General features: G+C 40.8%; 1 protein-coding gene across 7 annotated transcripts in view; it reads right to left on the bottom strand.

Annotated features, from left to right (window-relative positions):
• The window catches only part of GAB1 (GRB2 associated binding protein 1), a 116,280-nt gene that overhangs the window by 72,018 nt on the left and 21,764 nt on the right, over positions 1-22,498 (bottom strand). The window contains exons 1-2 of one of the 7 annotated variants that reach the window (XM_036315397.1): positions 6,021-6,176; positions 4,356-4,428 (exon numbers count right to left, since the gene is read on the bottom strand). The exons of 5 other annotated variants lie outside the window; for them this stretch is intronic. The gene's annotated coding sequence lies outside the window, so the exon portion shown is untranslated. Of the gene's footprint in view, positions 1-4,355; positions 4,429-6,020; positions 6,177-22,498 lie in introns of those variants that run through there. One more of the 7 variants, XM_036315400.1, reaches the window with a different exon arrangement.

The following is a 22,498-nucleotide window of genomic DNA, read 5'->3' as shown; positions in this document are numbered from 1 at the left end:
AAACAAAACTAGAACCCATGCACTAATATGCAATTCGGTGTGTGCTCCATGGTCCAGAATTGGCTCCCTCTAATGACTAAGATAACACAGTACTGTAAGCTCTAAAAGAGCTGGAACTGTGTCATATTTCCTGTTTCTAAGATCCTACAAACTGCCTTGCTTAATAAATATTACTACTTCTCCCTGTGTTGGGAGGAAGAAGTCAGAGGTGGTGTAGTATGCTACCCCCTACTTCATTTCGGGTCTTTTTAGCAGATTTTAGGATCTCAGCACATAGCTAAGATCAGTGCCAAATTTACACAAGGAAAGAGGGGGCACAAGACACAAGACCCAGATGTAGTGTCTTAAGGACCTGCTATGAAAGGACTCAAGATTGGAAGGCACAGACACCTGCAAAACACTCACCTGTCTAGGTTAAGACTCCTCTGCTCTAAAAGGAATACGTTGTACTTCCTGACCGCTAAGGAGGCCTCTTCCAATATTAAATGTCATTATTCCGTTTAGTCCTTAAATGTATAACTTTTACACACACACACACAAATATTTTAGTAAGCCCCTTTCAATCTGCCTGTTTGGTGGGTTACTGTGAATCCTAGGGTAGACAAGTAGTCCCCAACCCCCCTGCCCCAATGAATGAGGCAGGGAATGGGAAAGCTTTTCTCCTCGGTGGCCACTGAACCCTCATTTCCTTTCCTAACACGTTTACCAGAAAAGATCCTCAGGTCTGGGGGATTAGGCCCACTGTACTTCGAGTTTTACTCTTGGATCAGGGCCCAAGGCTGGAGCTATCACATCAAAAATACTGTTGCCAGGCTGCGCTCTCCCCAGACAGGCTGCGTTCCCCCAGGACAGGCTGCCTCTGTTTGGTATCTGGTGAGACCTTGAGCAGAAGAGGGCCCCTCGTCAGGGTCGGCCAGGACTGTGGAGCTGGTCTGAGGCCAGAGGCACAGGTCAGAGAGAGGCCAGGGCCACTGGGAGGCCAGCCTGGAGTGTGAGCCCTGGTGTGTAATCTAAAACTCGAGGAGGTGGTTGAGAAAGAAATACTCAGACAAGGAAAGAACAGAAGGGATTTGGAGACTAGAAAAATGAGACCATGAGTGAGAGGAGAGTGAGAGATTACCTTGGAAATTCCAACCGTCTCAAAAAAGCAAATGTTACTGTCTTCCAAGTGAGTCAAAATAGCATGCATATATTGTGTCTGTGAGCTAAGTGGGACTTTATTAATTGCTGTTAAGCATAAAGAGTTTTGCTACTAATACCTATGTGTCAAGAAAAAGAAAGGCCATGACAGAATTCTCATATATTAAAGAAGGAACCGGAACATACACTATATATGTGTACAGAACTCCACAGATTACAAATCACCTTCATGTGCATCTTCTGCTCTGATTCTCAAAACAACTTCATGACATTTGAAGAAACTGAGGCTTGGGAGGTTGATGCAATTGTCCAAGATGCTCAAACTGCTAATAGCACCTGTTTAGGTCTGCCTGGGGCCCTTCAACCCCACCCCCACGTCTTAAAACTACTTTCCCTACAACTCCGCCCACCTTTAAAAGAAATCAAATTTATTCCTTATTCATTTTTTAATTTCAATTTTATTTAATCTCTAGCATTGAAACAAGTTGCAAGTTGAATATCATTAAACAGTGTTTGGATAGGCTGCTCACCACTGTCCCTTGTACTGCAAAGCAAGTTAGCATTTGATGGGTTAAATACATTTTGAGGGCTAGTCTGGAAACTTTACTACCACATATGCTACACTATTGTTTCCATAGGCAGCTCTGTTCCAAGTTCCAATCAATTGACTTAAAAGAGATCTTTTGAAACACATGAACATTGGCCTAAAAATAATTACCACTGCAAACTTAAGGAATTTCTTGGATTTCACTTTTCTTTTTCATTTCATTTAAATATATACAGACACACACAGAGCCTGTTTTCACTGAGCTGCACGGACAGTATGAAAAGCTAAGCATTTCAGTATAACAGAAGAAATTTCATAAAACTCCCACATGTTATGATTGTGGGTAACATAAAGAAGTGGGAAAGTCCCCTTCAGGCCCCACACTCTGCCAAGACATCTGACATGCTCATGTCTGCCAGGACTCCGCAGTTAGTCAAGTTCAGAACCCACTTTTAGATAAATCAGCATAATATTGTAATGATTTAGAAAGCGTGTCTTACCAGAATAATTAACTTTTTGAGGCCCTTCAGATCTGTTTTCAGAAAAATGTCTCCTGGCCAAGGGATTTCAAACACTAAAAGCAGAATGGCATGTTTTCAGTTATGAATTTTCAACGAACCATCCACATACATGGTTGAAAGTTGTGTCACTGAGAATGGAGGTGCCAGGTTTAAGAAGATAAAAATTCCAGCTCATATTTGCAGAGATAAATAAGAGAAGAGTTGTGATCAGTGTGGCTATTAAAGGACATTGGTGACCAGAACGTAGTCCTGACAACAATCTGCCAGTTGGGTTTCCCCCTACCTCAAAGAGCAGGTATTGTGTGCACCCGGTGGCTCAGTAGCCTGCCATTTTCGCTTGTGCCCTCACTCAGGACAGTCTTTCCAGGATATTCTTGAAAAAGACAGACTAAGAATGATAGGGATCAAAACAAAAGGCAGCCACCACGCATGAGGAACTCTGAATGGCCTAATTTCAATCCCAAAGCGTCTCAGTCTGCCGATCCTCTATAATTTTTGATGAAGGACAACATAAACCTGTTTAAAGCTGTTTGAAATCAAAAGGTACAAAGTGTGAGAACCAAATTCCCTCAGTTATTGAGATGAGTCTTAAAATAACCATAAGCAGCTAATATTTAATTTGGTGTTCTTACCTCTCAGTGAGAATTCTCAGTAAGATATAAAATGCCTTTATAAAACATAACCTACAGTAGAAGTATCAGGTAGGCCATTATCTCGATTATCTAGATATCAAAAGCTAGTCATTTTTTTTTTAAAAAAAAAGGCAAATTATTTTTCTTTAAATACTCTTTTCTGTTTCTTTTTTAGACACAAGCACTTAAAATAGTCTAATGTGAGGCCGCTACAGCTCTGCAGGGCTGGGCCAGAAATCCAGCCATGTTCTACTGAGTTTGCTCTAATCTTTTAAGTCTGAAAAACAGGTAACACATTTATTAAATTCTTTTTTTAGTGGTGCTAGCCTTTACCTTTTCTGTGATACAATCCTCAGCCCCCCTTATCTGTTTCCATAAGCCTGTTTTCTTATTTTGAGTTGCTTGAAAGTAGACTTACTTGCCCAATCTGTGAACAAACTTAAAATAGAGAAGCCTACAGTCCAAAATCAACACTACCTCAAATACCTGTATTTTTTCTTTTTTGTATTCACTAATCCACCCGGGTCATAGTTTCTTCAGGTACAAAATGGTGGTGTGTGTTGGAGTGGAAGTGGGCAAGAAGCACCAGGAGAAGCAACATGCTCCAAGATCTCTAACTTCCCTTCCAACCCCCAAATTCTATCATTTGCTGGTTTCTCTGGTCTGCCTCTATCCCAGACATGAACTCCTGTAGAGCAAGAGTTCTTAAGGAGGGGGGAGGGCGGCTATTTTGCCCCCTAGACATTTGCCAATGTTGGAGACACTTGTGGTTATCACAGCTGGGGGTGAGCTGTGCTACTGGCATCTACTGGTAGGAACTGAGGATGCTGTTAACTAAACATACTACAATTCACAGGCAGCCCCATTACAAAGGATCATCCTGGTCAGCACTGCCGATAGTGCTGAGGTTGCGAAGTCCTGCTGTAGGGCAGTGGTCGGCAAACCGCGGCTCACGAGCCACATGCGGCTCTTTGGCTCCTTGAGTGTGGCTCTTCCACAAAATACCACGTGCGGGCGCTCACGTACAGTGCGATTGAAACTTTGTGGCCCATGCACAGAAGTCGATTTTCAGAGAGAGACGAAACAAGTATACAAGACAAGTGTGGGTGGGAGAGTTGGAAGGGGTCGACCTCAGCGAATGTACCTCAATCAGATTGAGGACGTTTTTAGCAAAGGCCAGCTTAGGAGTACCCTAATTAAGTTAATAACAATGTACCTACCTATATAGTTTAAGTTTAAAAAATTTGGCCCTCAAAAGAAATTTCAATCATTGTACTGTTGATATTTGGCTCTGTTGACTAATGAGTTTGCTGACCACTGCTGTAGGGTAACAAGCCTGGGAAACTAAATCATATGTCATATTCAGAAAACTGTGGAGGCCATTTCCTAAAATATTTACTCCCTTTCCTTTTCCTAGACAGGCAGTTCAAACACTTCAGTTCCTAAAAGGGAAGCAGAAAGCAACAGGACTTATTCATGGTTCCCTTTCTTGCACTACCTCTGTTTTTCTCTTACCCATACTGCTGAATGATCAATGGTGGAATGCAAGATGAATGAGCCATGGTCCCTGCCTTCCAGGTGCTATCATCTAGTGAAGGAGACAGAAAAATCAAAGTGATCAAAACTTGGATAGAGAAAGATGCAATGCAGTTTGCAAAAAGTCCACGGGTTCTTTAAAAGACCCATTAGATACCAAAACTTCATTTATTCGGCAGATATCACCAAGAAGCCTTCACTAGCAAGGTTTGACATAGATCAATCCCACTAGAAATTGTTCCTGAGCCATGCATATCATCTCTGTCCTTCTAAGGCAGTGGTTCTCAACCTTCTGGCCCTTTAAATACAGTTCCTCATGTTGTGACCCAACCATAAAATTATTTTCGTTGCTACTTCATAACTGTAATGTTGCTACTGTTATGAATCGCAATGTAAATATCTGATATGCAGGATGGTCTTCGGCGACCCCTGTGAAAGAGTTGTTCGACCGCCAAAGGGGTCGCAACCCACAGGTAGAGAACCGCTGTTCTAAGGTATTATGTAATCAGATGTCCCTCCAAGAAGACAACAGTATCCAAAGGATTATTGGGTTTTCTGGTCCTGCAAGTCACTGGATTCTTTTTTTTAGGGAGAGGTTAGTAAAGAAGGCCCAGATGGCAGAGCAATGACTGCACAGTGGGAACCACCTGCTTTCTAGGATATTCTGGGATGTAGCCAAGGGAACCGTACAAGTTTTCTTTTGAACCAAGACACTTTTGAGAATGAGTTATACTGGGACAACAGTACAAAATCAAGACAAGTGCTCACCAAAGCCATCACAGCTATGGCAGCACTTCTGAAGTAACAGCAGGTGGACAATGAGGCCCACATGAACCTGGGAATAGCTGTAGGTACCAAACATAAATATGACTTCAACTTTTTCAGTTAACTAAAAATCTGTTATAATCCAAAGGAAAGAAACTTGATACTCAGTATAAAATCAACACGGAACACACCCAAGCAAGTGCCAAATCTGAAAAGCCTGAACATACTCTGTTTATGAACCTCAAGTATGAGATTCCCACAGCAGTGGGCTGGTGGGAGTCAGAACAACTGTTAAACAGCTTCTGGTCTTTTAAGTTTAGCTGATATGCTGACCCTCCTAAGACACCGATCCTCCAATCAGCACATACACATTTCTGGAACCTGCAGTCAATGCAAACCCTCAGTTAAAAGTCATTTGACTTTACAGGGTTGTCATGTTTGACCACATCCTGGTCCATGGACACTTGTCTGTACCAAGTCAAGAGACGGCCTCCGTAATGCTTCCCTTTCAAGTTACACTATCGGCAAGATGTATGGGGTCATGGGCATTTGAGCGGAGCCAAGATGTTAGACATTTAATCTAGAGAATCCTAGAAAACAGGATACCAACCTCTTGAAAACAAAAATATTTCCAGGAAGAATGAAGTCAATACTGTCCTTTTTCCAACTCATAAATAAGGAGGTCTCTAAAGAAAACACTACAATCAGACAGGGAGCTTGCAGATGAAAAAGCAAACCAAAATCATGTGCTAATGCTTTGGGCAACTACCGAAGGCTGGATGCAGGAGCTCAGTGCCTGCATGTGCGTTAGGAGGCTGGAGGGGCCTGGGAAGACCTCAGGTACAGCCAGCAGCAGTGGCAACACAGCCATTCTCTCACCTTCTTTTGAGCTTATGAGAAGCAAGAGGAAAATCCTGAGGAAGATGACACAGCTTTCACAAAAGTCAGAAGGCCAGTTTGTGCAACTTCTATTTTAGCTCAGTGTTCTAGATTTGATCAAGAAAGAGATTTAAAACTGGAAATGGTAGCCCATCCTAAAAAGAGGGAACAAAGGTCACTTTTAAATTTTAGCCACATCTCATCCTCAGGAACCAAGGGGATAATAACTGACACGCTCTCTACACATGAAGGTGGAGGTTCCATAGAAGAAAGGGATACATACAAAAAGGGTAAACCAAACGGGTCAGCTAGGAGCAATTCAAACAAAATCCTACCTTGCAGTTTTCAAGTCCATGGTCTATTAAGGCTTGGGGGAAGGAGGGAGCAGCAATGGCTTTTTGTATTTTCCAATTTCATGTCAATTACCCTAACATGTTTTTTGTTAAGCCTGGTATCAGAGAAATGACATAAATAGAACATATTGCCATCCCAACACTGTCTGGATGAAATGAAGAAATGTGAGATGGATGACATAGTTTAAGTGTGCCCAGTTTTTTTGAAAGGCCATCCTCTAAGAATATTAATTAGTAAGTGGCTGTAATCTGAAGGAAAGGTCTGGTGTCATTATTTTTTTTAGTTGATGATTATAATAATCACATAGATGAAGTTTGAGAATATGCTTATTAATTTTGTAAATGACACAAAGTTAGATGAAAGACAATGTTCAAAAGAATCTTACTGTAGAATGTAGAATTCTGCACGGACAGCAGTGAGATGGCATTCTAATAGAGACAGATTTTTGAGTCCCATATTTAAATATAAGCACCAACTGTACAAAGAGAAATGCTGGAGACCTGGTTTAACAGTACTCTAGAGTGAGAATTAACACAGCTATTAAAAAGTGCAATCTTCAGCTGCATTACTAAAATTAAATAACCAGATCAAGGGAAGAAACAGTCCACTAGGCATTACCCAGGTTGAAACCACACCTAGAGAAACGAGTTAAGTTCTGAGAGCAGCATTTTAAGAGAAAATTAATTATTTCAGAAAGATCAGGTCGATTAAGAGCATAGAAATCACTCCACAAGAGAAACTGTTGAAGGTTTGGCCTACAGAACACTCTGTGGGGGTTGGGATGGCTTTTTTCAACTATTTACAAGGCCATAATGGGAACATCCCCCGATGAAACATCCCCTGTCAATGTCCCTCTAGAATGTAAATGCAATACTCCAGTGCTAGCTGGACAATAGGAAGCAGAGAAACATGACCTCCCTAGTGGTGGGCATTCTACTTGAACAGCCTAAAATGGAATTAGGCCTTTTGGCAACTGCATTACACAGATGACTCATAATGAACTTAGACCAAGCTAAAACCATCGTTTTCTCTTATGAAGATAGTCAAAGCTGTTGGTCTCAGCAATTATCACCCTGGACATCATACTATATATTTGTTTGCTCAATGTCTGTCTCTCCCCACTAGACTGGAAGCTCCATGAATGCAACAGTTTTATCTTGTTCACAGCTGACTATCCAGCACCAAGAAGTCCTGATCCATAGCAGACATTCAGTAAGTACATATTGAATAAACACATGACCATTAAACAACAACAAAAAGGCTATACCGGAGATAACAGCTAAAGGGAAAAAGAGTAGCCTTTTTTTATATGGCTCCAAAAGAGAGAACTGGTAGCCACTACAAGTTAGAGGAAGCCCAATATCATTGCAAGAGAAACCTTCCCAATATTAGAGCTGTACAAAACAGAACAAGCTGCTTCTTGAAGACTGTTCTCCTTAACTAAAATACTAAATTAGATATTGGATGAACTAGGTAACCAAGTATTTTTGAGACTCAATGATTCTTCATAGAAACGAGTTCTGTAGTAGCAATGGGGATGACAGGGATGTCCCATTCAACACAGGAATCTCTTTCACAGCATCCATACTGGACAGTTTCCACAACCCACTCCAGATCTACGCTCCACCTAGTTCCATTCTGCTCTGAGCTTGGGGAGGCTGAACTGTTAAGGACTGCACCAAACTCTCACTCTTTGGTTTTTGATTGGGTTTGGCTGTAGGGAATATAGGGCAAGGAGCCTAGGATCAAGTGACTGATCCCCTGGCTGCACCCCTATGTGTTCTCAATAGGTGGTCATTCCCCTTGAATGAAGACCTCAGCTTCTGCAAGGCAGCCATTTCTACACAGCCCTCTCTCTCTTGGCATTTGGTAACGAAATGGGAAAGGCAACTCCTTTCTCCTCTTCAGCTGTAGGTACTGGCCCTTGCCCACCCCTCTTACTTGCCCCTATATGCTCAGTAGACTCTATATATTGGTACGTAGTCTTTTTACTAAATGTTCCTCAAAATACCCAACTTGAGTGTTGCCACCTGCTTCCCACCAGGCCCCTGACCAATGCCCCATCTAAGCGGGTACTCACCCAGTTTCTGCTCGAACACTTCCAGGTCAGGGAGGGAGCACCCTAGGTTTTAGAGAGCTCTGTTGCGCAGCTGTAATGGTTACATGTGTCTCCTTCATATCCAGCCAACTCTATCATTCTTATTTGTAAGTTTTAGTGCGACTATGACAATAACACTAGGCCTTTCACTTATTTGAAGCCAGTTTTCAAAACCAGCCACGCGAGTGACAGACATGCAGCCCGTGCAGTTTACAGTTAGTCTTGTGTCTCAGCACAACGGCTCAAGCAGCTGGACTTCCTGTGCTTCCGTAAGAGCAGTTCCCGGTTTAGCAAGCAATTTGGCTTCACATCCAATCATTTCTTCAGAAACAGGAAGCAATGTCAGGTTATCTCGCAACAATATCAGATTTTGGACACCAACGGCAGTTATCAGGAAATCATGTCTGTGTTATGTGCTTTCTCCAGATGCGAGTTTGTGGAAGAACAAACAGCACCAAACTTCTCTTTTCCATCTTTTATTATGGAGGCTGACCTTTTGTGGAAAGTACTAGAGCAATAGGGTATTTTCACTGTGCATTGATTTTTATCTCATAAAACATTAAAAGAATGTATCATGTTGGAAAATACTGTTTTCTCATTGCCATCACAGTGGTATAGAATGAATAAAAATGCTTGGTAAGGGTCAGTATTTCTTTCTTTTTTTTTTTTAATATATATATATTTTATTGATTTTACAGAGAGGAAGGGACAGGGATAGAGAGCTAGAAACATCGACGAGAGAGAAACATCTATCAGCTGCCTCCCGCACACTCCCCACTGGGTATGTGCCCGCAACCAAGGTACATGCCCTTGACAGGAATCGAACCCTGGACCCTTGAGTCCGCAGGCCGACGCTCTATCCACCGAGCCAAACCGGTCAGGGCGGGTCAGTATTTCTTTATATGGCCTAGGGACATAGCAAGCAGTAAGCAAACAAAGATCGGGTGTGAAAAGTAGACATAAAGCCAGATGAATTTAGACAAAGGAAAGCAAAGATTTTATAAATTATTACATAAAGAGAAACAAAACCTTGAGAACTGCACAAAATATGAAGAAAAATTTCCATAGGAATCTACTGCCAAGAAAAACTATTTATGGACTATAATTAAAATATTTTAATTGCATATATTTATAGAAATCTGTCATATCTTTGGTAACTTAGGTGAGAATGGAGACGATAAAAGTGGAAGTCATAAGATTTTTATAATTCCTACTGCAACAAATTTTCAAACTGTTTAAATATCTAAGTTTTAGACAATCACAAGATGACGGAGTAGCATCATCTACTCCAAAACAGCACAGTCCTGTTTGGGGGACAACTGTTAGAGAAAAAACAGAAACTAAGAGAACCCCAAGTATTTGGTGCTTACCTCTTCCAACACTGGGCAGCTGTCCTGACCTTTCTCTCATATTTGACCATATAAATTAGCACTAGAATATAAGAAATTCTTTGTCATGCTAGCAGAACCCCTGTTCACTTTTTTTTTCTTCAAAAAATAGGGCTTACCAGTACCTCTTTCTTCCTTCTCAAAGCCCTGTGGATGTGACTGAAAACACTAGCCCAGAATCAAAGTCCATGCCGCAGCCAAGAGGAGCACTCTGTGAAGGGCCCATCACCAGAACTTAAAGACCCTCATCCGAATTTGCAACTCTACCTCGGGCTTAAGGCTGGTCCAAATAGCTCCAAAAAAGATGAGAGCTGTACCCTCAAGCCCTTGCTCTTAGAGGGGAACTTATTATAGTCTGTTTTATTAAGGCTTCAGTGTAACTGAAATTTATTCTTCTGGAAGAGAAAAGGAAAAAAGCAAACATTTGCTGACATATCCAAATATGACACATCCAGTATAAAAGTGAAAAGCAATGGCCCTGGGCTCTCCTACAAAGAGGCACTCTCCAAACACTCTCTCACTCTCTCTCTCTTAAACCTGGGACTTCTTGGTATATTTATAAAGAAATACTACAGAAGTTTCTTTCTAGAAACATTGAAAATTTCCCCCGTCCTGCTATCGAATACTTGGTCCAGTTCAGCAAACATTTATTAAGTTCAAACTATGTGCCAAACACTAGGTCACTGCACTAATAACAAGAAGATAGTTGTTGGTTTTTTTTTTTGTTTTTTGTTGTTTTTTTTTTCAAAAAAATGGAGTTATTTTTCCTTAATTCCTAAGACAGTGTTTTGGCATCCAACTAGATATAAATTACAGCCTTAGCCTTATGACAGCTAGGTGATCTCCAATGATTTCATTCATTACTTTAAAAACTCTTTATTGATTTTTTGGCTATTTGCAAAGCTACTTCTGATAGCAACAGAAATGTCCCTGTCTCATGTATTCAAAAATGAAATGAGAGATAACCAAAAGCAGAAGTTGAAAGTGTGGAAAGACAAAGAACTGTGAGAATCTGAAGGAAGACACTGCTTATTACTCAAGGGACCAAGGGAAAAATTCAGAAAGTTGCATTGAAAGGTGTGGTACATGCACAAAGAGAGGTAAGAGAAAGAAGCCTGGGAAAATTATGAAGGGCCTTGAAGACTGTAAAGTTTTTAAATCAAAAATAAATTTAATCCATTTTGGGTAAACAAATTGTAATATAGCCATAAAATGGAATGGCAATAACAAGGAATTAGGTTCTATATGCCACAACATGGAAGAACTTTAAAAACATAACAAGTGAGCGAAGCCAGACACAAAAGGCTACATATTCCATTATATGAAATATCCAGAATAGGCAAATCCATATAGACAGAAAGTACACTTAGGGATTGCCTAAGGCTGGTAGGGGACTGTTTAGGCGATATGAGGAGTGACGGCTAATGCATTTGGGGCTTCTTTTGGGAGTGATAAAAATGCTCTGGAATTAGATAGTGGTGATGGATGCACAGTTCTGTGAATATACTGAAAACCACTGAACTTTACACTACAAAAGGGTGAACTTTATAGTGTGTGATTTATAGCTCAATAAAACTATTATAAAAAATAAAATTAATTATTTTTAATGTTTATAAAGAATTTGAATAGCTATCCTAGTGTCCTACACATATTTTTCACTTAGACATATGTATTAACTATGTATAGAGAATACCACATATGTACAGAACATAGGGCCAAAAAGCAGACTGACATCTTTTTTAAGAGTTTAAGATTCATTGCCTTAGAACTGCCCTAAGAGCAATGAATCTGTAAAAAAAAAAAAAAAAAAAAAAAAATCTGCTCTCTTCTTAACCCCCCAAACAGGTTCACTTCAAGTATTAAAAATAAATGACAAATAAGCAGAAGTCATGTAAATCTTAATATTTGAACACAAAATAAAGTCATTAGTATAAGTGATTAGTGTTCTTTATATGGTATCAAGTTTAATTTTCAAATGGCTTTAAAAAAAAAAACACAAAAAAACCCTGAGGCTATATGCCATTGTATATGTTTTCTAAGATGATGTAAAAATCAATAATCACAAATTTTCAGATACTGGGTTTTGTTTTGTGTTGGTGGTTCATTCACCTGTTCTTAATTACACAAAGTAGGCCTGATATTAGTATTTAATTTATTGTATCTTCTACTAAGAAAGGGTCGAAGACTTAAGAAAACTAACAGTATTTTCTTCTGGGTTATATTTACCATAAATTTCTGATTTTGCTATACACATGAACTTAGAAAAATTCAAGTATAAGCAAAACTTGGTTCATCACAAGCAAAAATATAGCTTAAGTAAATGTTCACTTTAAGAGTAAAAACAAATGAAACTGAAAAATGTAATACAACTAACTGCTCATAAAACCTTAAGAAGCTCACCAATTCTGCACCATGTGCCCATATGTGAGGCAAAATAGAAGGAAAATGCCTCCCAATGTGCAGATCTGTGGATTGTGAGGTGTCCTTAGCTTTCTAAATCCAAATATTGATGTCTCTGTCATCAATGAAATTATTAGCATTTATCGTGTACCTATTATGTGCCAGTTATCAAGCCTTCCCCTCATTTTAAATTTGATTATTACTTTACAATAATGTGATTTTCTCCTAAAAATGGAATCTTTAGTTAAAAACAATGGGAGGGGCAGGTGCGGGTAAAGGGGTCAATGGGAAAAAAACAAAGAGGACGTCTGTAATACTTTCAACAGTAAAGATAAATAAAATTAAAAAACAAAGCAAAACAATCTTCCAATAAACTTGCCAAAGTATCTCTACTTCTAATTTCTATAATAGTGAAACAATAACAACTATGGACTAAACCAAGTTAATATGATAGTCCAGTTTGTTTGAATAACTCAAGATTCTTGCCAACTCTAGCTCATAAGCTCTTTTTGTCAGTGGAAGCACTGTGATGGATACCTGCATGAGTTATCATTCTGTATTAAACAGAACAGTAAGAATACTTACAGGATCACCAAAGCAAATTACTGAATAATTTATGAACTATTCTTTCACTGCAGCTGAACTACTTCTCAGATGTGGGTTTTCAATTTCCCATAATTATGGGGAGCTAATTCCAGATAAATATCGATTTTTATATTGAAAGAAACTGCTAAAATGATGAGTAAGAAACCAACAAGGCAATAAAATATGCAGTGTATTGGGAGTTATTGTAAAGAAAAATAACACTCTAAAGTATATTTACAAATTCTTATTTAAGTACAAATTCAGGGGTTATCCTGTTATCCTGATCACTAAATGTAATTTTAGAAGCTAGACATAGTACCTGTTTCTCTCCAGGTCCTGGGAGGAAACAGCCATTAATCTGCTTGACAGAAACAGTCATTAATCTGCTTGACAGAAACAGTTAATGTATAACTTGAATTACAGCCTTTATTAAAAATGAAAGCGATCCAACTACCAGGTAACTTTTCCAAGTTTCAGGGCAGAACAAGACTATTTCCACACAACCTAAGTCAAAACTCAGAAAGTGCAGGAAAGGCTTTTTATTCCAGGGAGTTCTAAGTATATTTCATAAATGTCTGTAGAATTTTTTATATAAACATCCAGATTGCCCATATTCCAACTCCCAGAAAGTAGGTTTTGTTCATCAAGTACTTATTAAGACACATGGGTAAATAATTTGGGGGAGAAAAAGGGCGCCTCACTGAAATGTTTTCACTGATCTGAAGAAATATTGTGCACGTGCTTGTGTGTGTGATGATGGCAGTGACACATACTTGCTGTAAAAAAGTTGGAAAATTACAGAAAAGCATGCAGAAAACAAACAAACAAAATTATTTGTTAATCCAACACCCATGTTATATTACCTTTGTGGAATATTTTCCTTTCAAAGTAATAGCCCCTATCACTCCATATTTATGTCTAGTTCATGATGTGTCTGACTTCATTCTTTTTATGATAAAAAGCCACAATAAAAGTAAATGGTTGTACATACAATACAATATACAGATGATGTATTATAAAATTGTACACTTAAAACCTATATAATTCTATTAACCAGTCACCCCAATAAATTCAATTTTTAAATTTTTAAGTAAATGGTTGTTCCTGGATTATGCATTCTTAATTAAAAAAACACAAAAACAAACAAACAAAAAAACAGAGCAAATTTAGAATTACTTTAAAGTGGTAAAAAAAAAAAAGGTGAGGTTGTCGCTATTATTACTCATGAATGTGAATATGCCTCTTGTAATCTCTAAAAATACATTTTATAGCAGAATCATATATAACAAGGAAAATGAGCAAATGAATAGAGCAATTCAGAACCAGAGAACTGCTGAATTTCAGAGCTAGAAGTGACCTTGTGTACTATATGAGTCCAATTCCTACTTAACTAGGAACCTGACTGTGACCTCGCCAAGATAGAGACCCTATTTTATTCACGTGTGAATCCTTCCATGAACCCCAGCATATGCCAGGCATTCTATAAATACATTTGAAATAAGATACCATGTTTGTTGGATGAATGAAATTCATTTTAATGTAATAGTTTACAATTTCAGAAGGAAAGATTCCTGGCTCTGCTCCTTCTACAAAGAAACGGCTTATTGTTCATTTATATATTGGTAATGAATAAAAGCCTGAACGGAAGATCATGCAATGGCAATCCCCAACTAATGGAAAGGTCGTAATCCAAAAGTTTGTATGCAAGTAGACTTATTTGAACTCAGAATGCATTTTCCCATAGAAACAATGTTGTACATAATGGTTCACTTCTCTGGCCAGCCCACAAAAGCTTCCTTAAGTATATAGTTCCAACAGACTAACCACCATGCAGAAACTGCACCCTGGGACCATGTGTCTAGCACCCCATTATGGCAAACATCTTCTTGCTGTTGTCCAAGAAGCAGGCTCCCAGGAAGCAGGTTAGAGAATGGGGGGATGAGTAAGAGATCAGACCATGTAAAGTTGTCAAGAATGATACAGGGAAAAATAACAGCTTACTCCCTCTACTGGCCTCCATTCCTCACTCATTCACCAAGCAAGCATATTTTGAGGTCTATAGATTAGGCCCTGTACTAAGCACTGCGGGACACAGCAGAGACAAAAATCACCATCATTTTTCTCCTTCTGGAGCTTATTGTCCAACAGGGAAGACAGACATTGAAGGGTTAGAAAGAAGAATACGGCGAGGGTGAGTGGGAGTGGGGGAGAGAGGTTTCATGAGCAGAAAAGGAAAAGAATATTAGAAATGTCAGGCAACATTTCCCCCTCCACTTGCATTCATTTCATCATTGAGGTGAAAGGCGATGAGTGACAGAAACCAATAACTAAAAAGCAGATGCATGGAGAGCTTACATGTTCATCTTCCCTACTTCCATTCCAGTGCCAACTAATGCCGGGCAGAGATGACTGGCATTGATGCGGAGTGGGGGCGTGCACTAGCAAACCCTGTGACTACAGCAATGAGGAGAAAGGACTGAGAGGGATCCCATCATCCCCAGAAGAGAGGAGAAATCATGCTGTGAGCAGGAGTAGGCAGCACATGGCTGCAACTAAATCACAGAAAGCCATCCTGCTCCAGCCCAGCCAAGAAAGGCTGCTCTGGACATACAACCTCATAGGTTTTAAAATCTGTTCTGACACCTCTCCAGTTTCCCACATAATCTATCTATCCATCTGTCTATATCTACATATATATATATATACTAGTAAAAGGCTAGGTGACCAACCGTCCGTCCGTCTGACAGACCGGCTGGTACATATGACATACAATGACAACTTAAAAATAAACGTTGACTCGCGCATGCACAATACAGTGGGGCCTTGACTTACGAGTGTCCTGACTGAGTTTTTCGAGATATGAGCCGTCTCTCGGCCGATTTTTTGCTTTGAGTTGCGAGCTAAAATTCGGGTTACGAGCCAGCTTCAGATACCCCACCGCTAGTTGGCGCAGCGAACGTCACAGTGAACGCCACAACATCAGCCCAGCATCACGTGTCTCACTCATTCACTTTTTGATTTGACATACGAGTAATTTGAGTTATGAGCTCCATCACGGAACGAATTAAACTCGTAAGTCAAGGTCCCACTGTACCTATAAAGCTCTTGCTGGTGCCAATCGCACACGTTTTAATTTTATACTACTTGAGGGCCAGTGCATGAAATTCATGCATGGGGAGGGGGTCCCCTCAGCCCAGCCTGCACCCTCTCCAATCCGGGACCCCTCGGGGGAATCCCGGGGATAGGCCCAAACCAGCAGTCGGACATCCCTCTCACAATCCTGGACCACTGGCTCCTAATTGCTCTCCTGCCTGCCTGCCCGGTTGCCCCTAACTGCCACCCCCTGCCAACGTGATTGCCCCTCACTGCCTCTGCATGGCGGCCTGATCGCCCTAACTGCCTGCCCGGCCGGCCTGGTCACCCCTAACTGCCCCCTGCTGCCAGCCTGGTCACCCCTTACTGGCCCTCCCTGTTGGCCTAGTTGCCCCCAACTGCCCCCCTCTGCCAGCTTGGTCACTCCTAACTGCACCCTCCCCCCTGCCGGCCTAGTTGCTCCTCACTTCCCCCCCCCTGCCAGCCTAATTGCCCCCAACTGTCCCCCTCTGCCTGCCTGGTCACCCCTAACTGCCCCCCCCCCCCCCGCTGGTCTGGTCATCCCCAACTGCCCCCTCTGCTGGCATGGTCATCCCTCATAGCCCACCTGCCAGCCTGGTCACCCCACGCAGCCTGCTGTTCAGTCATTTGGTCGTCCCTCACTAACCCCCCTTCTGGCCTGGTCGAGGCAGCCATCTTGTGAGGGTGTGAGGGTTAATTTTCATATTACCTCTTTATTATATAGGATATTATATATACTATTTTGACATGTAATTTTTTGCAGTAAGGTAATAACCGCATGAATCTTTCTTCTAATTAATTTCCTTTCAATGTGCACGAATCCATGGACCGGGCCACTAGTTTCCTATAATCTATCCAGGAATACTTTTACTCCCATGCCTATGTACTTGGAAGAGGATAGAAGGAGAAATTAAACTGTAAATAGCCACATCTTAATCACTCATACTTTCTGAAGTTTAATTACAAGGATACTTTAAGATGACATTAGGCTCTTTGATTTGCATAAAGACAAATAGATTAGAAGATTTCACAAGGAAAGTGGCAGATTAGCTTCCATGTGGGAAGACATAAGATAACCGACCGAGTGGGGATCAATCTAAGTCTTTTTTGAGGGACAATGGCATCAAAACCAGCAAATGTGCCTCCAGAATGGGAAGAAACACTCTAATCCATCTTGACTGTTCACTGTATGGGGTGGCCCTCCAAACCAAAGCATCATTAAAAAAGGAATTAAGCCCAGATGGCATGGCTCAGTGGTTTAGCGACAACCTATGAACCAAGAGGTCATGGTTCAATTCCCCCTCAGGGCACATGCCTGGGTTGTGGGCTTGATTCCCAGGGAAAGACAGCTGATCAATGATTCTCTCTCATCAATGATGTTTCTATCTTTTTCTCCCTCTCATCTCCGCTCTAAATTCAACAAATACGTATATTTTGAAAAAGAATTAAAATGTTAAAAACAAATAGACAAATTGTATGTATCCATTTATTATGTAAACCTAAAATACTGGTGGTGCTCTATCACTGCACTTCGTGGTAGATTTATAGAAGGGAAAGATTCAGAGAATATTCTTTTAAATTGCAAAAGGCCACCATAACTCCCTGCTTGGCCAGTCCACTCCAATGGCCATTTTTCCATCCCATCTTATTTTGATTCCCACAGCACCTCACTCCCAACCACACCTTCTTTCTTACACTATGATCTTTGGCTCCCCTAAGAGGGCCCTACTGTAGATCTCCTCCTACCAAGTAAGAATCACTCTGTGTCTTTTGCTGTTTCCTCTTCTTTCAAAAAAATCTTAGGAAAGTTTTTTTTAATAAGAGAACATTTATTTATAAAACCACAGAGGTAGAAGAAGTAATTCGTAGAAGAAATGGGCTGAGGATGTAAGTTATAGAGGTAAAGGAAGGACCCTTGGAGCTTGGGAGTGAGGAAGCTCATGGTAACGCAATGGCAGTCCCCAAGTAATAGAAAGGTCATAATCCACAAGTTTGTATGCAAGTAGACTGTGAGCTAACTAACTGGTCCTTAATAAATTCCTTTTCTGATGAAATTAGCCAAAGGTTTCTGTTGCTTACAGCTGAGAATCCTGACTCATCTACCAAGTCAGGTAACATTTTATTACTTTTGGTCAAAGGCCACGGTAAGATTTACAGTGCAAACAAATACAGCGAGATCCTCCCAGTAAGTCAGAGAGTCAGAGAGAGCTGCCAAGGTGTTATTGAGCATTTCTGAAATCATTTCTTAACAAGAACAATAGGATGGCTACATCACTGTGCTGTTTTAATAGTAGTATTCTAGCATGATTTCTTTCTTTCCCATCAGACTGAGAAATGCAGAACACTATCCCCTAAAAAGCATTCAGTTACTTTCTTGCTTAAGAGGTCTAATTGTTCCCTTCAGAAAATTTGAGTTTTTATCTCCCTTCTTAATTATTCCCAAAGGAACTGTAATGTCTTTCCATTAAGCTGGTTCAGTCAGTAGCATCACCTTGTGTTAGCCTGATAGAGAAATCTTAAATATACATATCCTTGGGGAAAAGACCAGATAGGAATTGAAAAATGTAACTTTTAAAAGTGGAAATAAGTACTCATACTTTATCTTTAGTTAGAATTGATATTTCCTTTATAATAATCTAACTTCATTCACCTTGGGTAATGCATTTAATTTCCCCTAGTCACTATAACTAAACTGTATAGAAGTATATATCAAATTTTCCTTTTGCCCTATTATCATTAACTTTTACCTCTGCACTTTAAAAAATATTTTCAGTAAGACCAAATGGCTGCAGAAATCCCTTGAAAAACAAAACTTTGGCACACGAGAGAATTCTTACTAACCGTAAGCAGAAAGATTCTGAGAAAAAATCAACTCACAAGAAAACTTTTTTTAGTATGATGGCAAGGGTTTGGGAAAAGGGAACTTACAGGAAAGAGTCTGTGTTGCCAGTTATTCATTCACTTAAAATTTTTTGTTTGCTATTTTTGCAATATCCAAGTAGAATTCCTTGTTCTAAACCTAATTTCATTTTCCATTTTGTCCTCTAAAGGTCTCACAATCTTCTGATTATAAACTCCAATAGTTCAGGGGTTAGCCCAGGACGAACTGCCACTGCCCATTGCTCCCTGGTTGTGAGTCTCCTTGGGGTCCCTTAGAGTTTAGGAGATGCGTGCCTGTGGGTGAAGAAGAAGGGGAAGGGAAAAGGCGTGGGTGTGCTCCTGGGAGGGAGAGCTTGAAGGCCATAACATTTTATGCAACATTCATAAAAGAGCCATTTCCTCGTCTACCCTCTAAAGTCATTATTAACCCAAGATACTAAAATAAATAAATAAATAAATAAATAAATAAATAAATAAAGCAGGCTACAACCTGCCTGACCTACAGAAATGACAATCTCTTTTAAGATATTTCAAACTAAGAGTGACTCGTGGGGAAAAAGTAGGTTGCTGCTAAATTGAGATCTTCTAAGTGAAGGTTCCCCAGGTTTTTTTGCTCAAAGAGAAGCCCTGAGACTGAACAAGTGAGAGATGGTAGAGCATCACATGGCAGTAGGAGATCATGGCCATCACTCTAGGTTGACCAAGCAACCCTGGACACTGGGAACCCCTGCAAATCTCAGAGGCCGATATGGTGGGGGGAGGCTTTCCAGGAAAGGCTTCCACACCCACCATTAGATTCAATTCCCAGCTGGGGGCCTGACGAAAAGTGAATCTTGAAGGACATACTCAATACTGAAGGGGACACACAGCCCTACAGAGGGTTCCGCACACCCTCCATGAAGTTAGACCAGAATGAGGATGCTTTGGAAAAGCCAATAACCCAGGAACTGGGGATGAGTTAAGGCACCGCCTATCAGCTTAACCTGGTACCGTGCAGCTAACAGAAATGCTCATCGCAAAGCAGGTGGAAACATTCTCTCGTTGTACACCGGGGTAGGAGGGGAACTGGATTCATCTAGTTACCTTTGTCCTTCACTGTTCTCATGTTGGGCACAGAGAGATGAAAATGGTTCAGTTTGCTGATTTCTGAGTATGTACAGAACTCATTAACAGAGAGTTAACATCTACTTTTAGTATCAAACATTCTCAGTATCAGACGTAGCATGCTGATATCATCTGGACAAAGGAGTGGTCCTCCTGCCAGGCATTACTACAGTTTCACGTTTATTTCCTGTTACTCAGAGAAAAGGGAAATGACCCCAAAACGGGCCCTGGGACACCTGACAGCTGGGGCCCTGTTACATCATTCCTCAAGTACTGTTTAAGTTCTAATGCCACTTAAATGTTATCACACATTGACTCCACTCTGCAGTTTATAACAAACCTAGCAAACAGGACAAGCCAGTCTGGATTGAATAATATGGAAATAAGCCAGGTAGCTAGGGAGCCAGCTGACAGGCAGACAAGCCGGAACAATGGTACAATGAGTTAAACCTCACTACACCTACAGGCAGCCTCTTCATTCACTCTACTCTCCTAGCACTTTATGAATAAACTAGGGAGAATACAAAAACCAATAAAGAAGTTCTTATTATGCATATTTCCACAAGTACCAACTTACTAAGTCACTAAAGTTCATTAAAAGGGACACAAAAGTCAATATTTACATTTCACTTAGTTTTTCTTTAATCTGGTATACCTATTGAATAACTCATATTTGGACCTAAAAATATTAATGCATTATAAAGAGCTTATCAGTAATTAGTATCATCTTCCCACACAAACATGCTATCAGCTTAAATATGGGCCGAGTGCCAGAATTCAAGTTTTACTAGTGTGGTTGTATGACTTGAATAAGTTGTTTCAGTTTCCTGCATGTACTTGTTTGAGAAACAGATTTCATATCTACCACCCTCAGAAATGTTAAAGATGTACTAAATAGTGAAACTGGTCAACATTTTGTAAATATTCCTATAATACAATAAACTGATACAACAGAGAAGCTCCACAAATACAGTATTTAACATTTTATAATAAAAATGGAAAATACTAAAATGGTATCAAAGCTATTCATTAACCCTACAATGCTTCATGAATTACGTGATTATAATCACCTATAAATTTTTTCTTATATATAGGCTGCTATGAATTAACTGGGGGAAAAGTTATGAAGAATCCATTGTAGTTAGTTAAGAGTAGATAATGATTGTGTAAATATAATAATCACACATAAAATTACAAGTTAATCAGTGAAGTTGAACAAAAGCTAGCTGAAATGTAATAACTTCAGTCTAGAAAGTTAAAAGCATATATACTTATATACACATGTGATTAGCATATAAAATATAAGTATATGCTCATTACAATGCCTGTTAAAAAATTTAGGGCTTGGTTTAATATACCAGAGTTCTTTCTTAGGTTCGCATTTAAAAATAAGTTTTTAACAGCTATGATCAAATTTGTTCTTTCCTGGTTTTGATACTCCCATTTTTCTGATTTAAAAAAAAAAAAGTCAGTCTTAAGAACTACCTTTAAAGACACAAAGAAAAAAACAAAGCTCCAATGGGGAGGGCGGGGGAGAGGAGACCCTCTTTTGGCATCTTATTAAATGCACTAGAGGCCCAGTGCACAAAAATTTGTGCAATCGGGGGAAGGGGGGGTCCCTCAGCTCGGCCTGTGCCCTCTCGCAGTCTGAGACCCCTCGGGAGATAACGACCTGCTGGCTTAGGCCTGCTCCCGGGTGGCAGAGGGCAGGCCCAATCCCTAGGTGCAGCCCCTGGTCGGGCTCAGAGCAGGGCCAATCAGGGGGTTGGGGCACTGCCCCCGTCACACACAGAGCAGGACCCATCAGGGGGTTGGGGCACCGCCACTCTCACACTCAGGGCAGGGCCGATGGGGAGGTTATGGCTCTACCCCATCACACACAGAGCAGGGTCCGTGGGGGGCGGGGGGCGTTGGGGAGCTCCCCCCTATCAGGCACAGAGCAGGGCTGCTCAGGGGGTTGGGGCCCCACCCCCTGTCACACACAGAGTCGCAGGGCGATCAGGGGGTTTGGGCGCTGACCCCTGTCACGCTGATCCCGGTGCCGGGAGGCATATTACCCTTTACTATATAGGGTAGAGGCCTGGTGCATGGGTGGGGCTGGCTGGTTTGCCCTGAAGGGTGTCCTGGATCAGGGTGGGGGTCCCCACTGGGGTGCCTGGCCAGTCTGGGTGAGGGGCTGAGGGCTGTTTTCAGGCTGGGAGTGACTGAAGTTCCCAACCACTCCTTTTTTTCTTTTTTTTTTTTAATTCTGGGCCAGCTTTACCTTGAGGCTTGGCTCCAGTTCTTAGGCCTCCGCGGCTGAAAGTAGGTTTCTGGCCTTTGCTTACAATGTTGCGAATCTGCTGGCTGAAGTCTGGCGGTATTTGTTACAATGTTTCTTAAACTGCCCACTCAGAGGCCTGCAGCTGCAGGCGGGGAACGTTGGTTTCCTCCGTCACTGAGGCAAGCAAGCCTCATGTTAGTTTCAAGCTGCCTGGCTGCCGGCCGCCATCTTGGCTGGCAGTTAATTTGCATATCTCGCTGATTAGCCAATGAAAAGGGTAGCGGTCATACGC

This window comes from Myotis myotis, unplaced genomic scaffold (genome assembly GCF_014108235.1).
Source record: "Myotis myotis isolate mMyoMyo1 unplaced genomic scaffold, mMyoMyo1.p scaffold_m19_p_6, whole genome shotgun sequence".
Lineage (NCBI taxonomy): Eukaryota > Metazoa > Chordata > Mammalia > Chiroptera > Vespertilionidae > Myotis > Myotis myotis.
The sequence above is the reverse complement of the archived record's forward strand: the minus strand, read 5'-3'. Positions and strand labels throughout refer to the sequence as shown.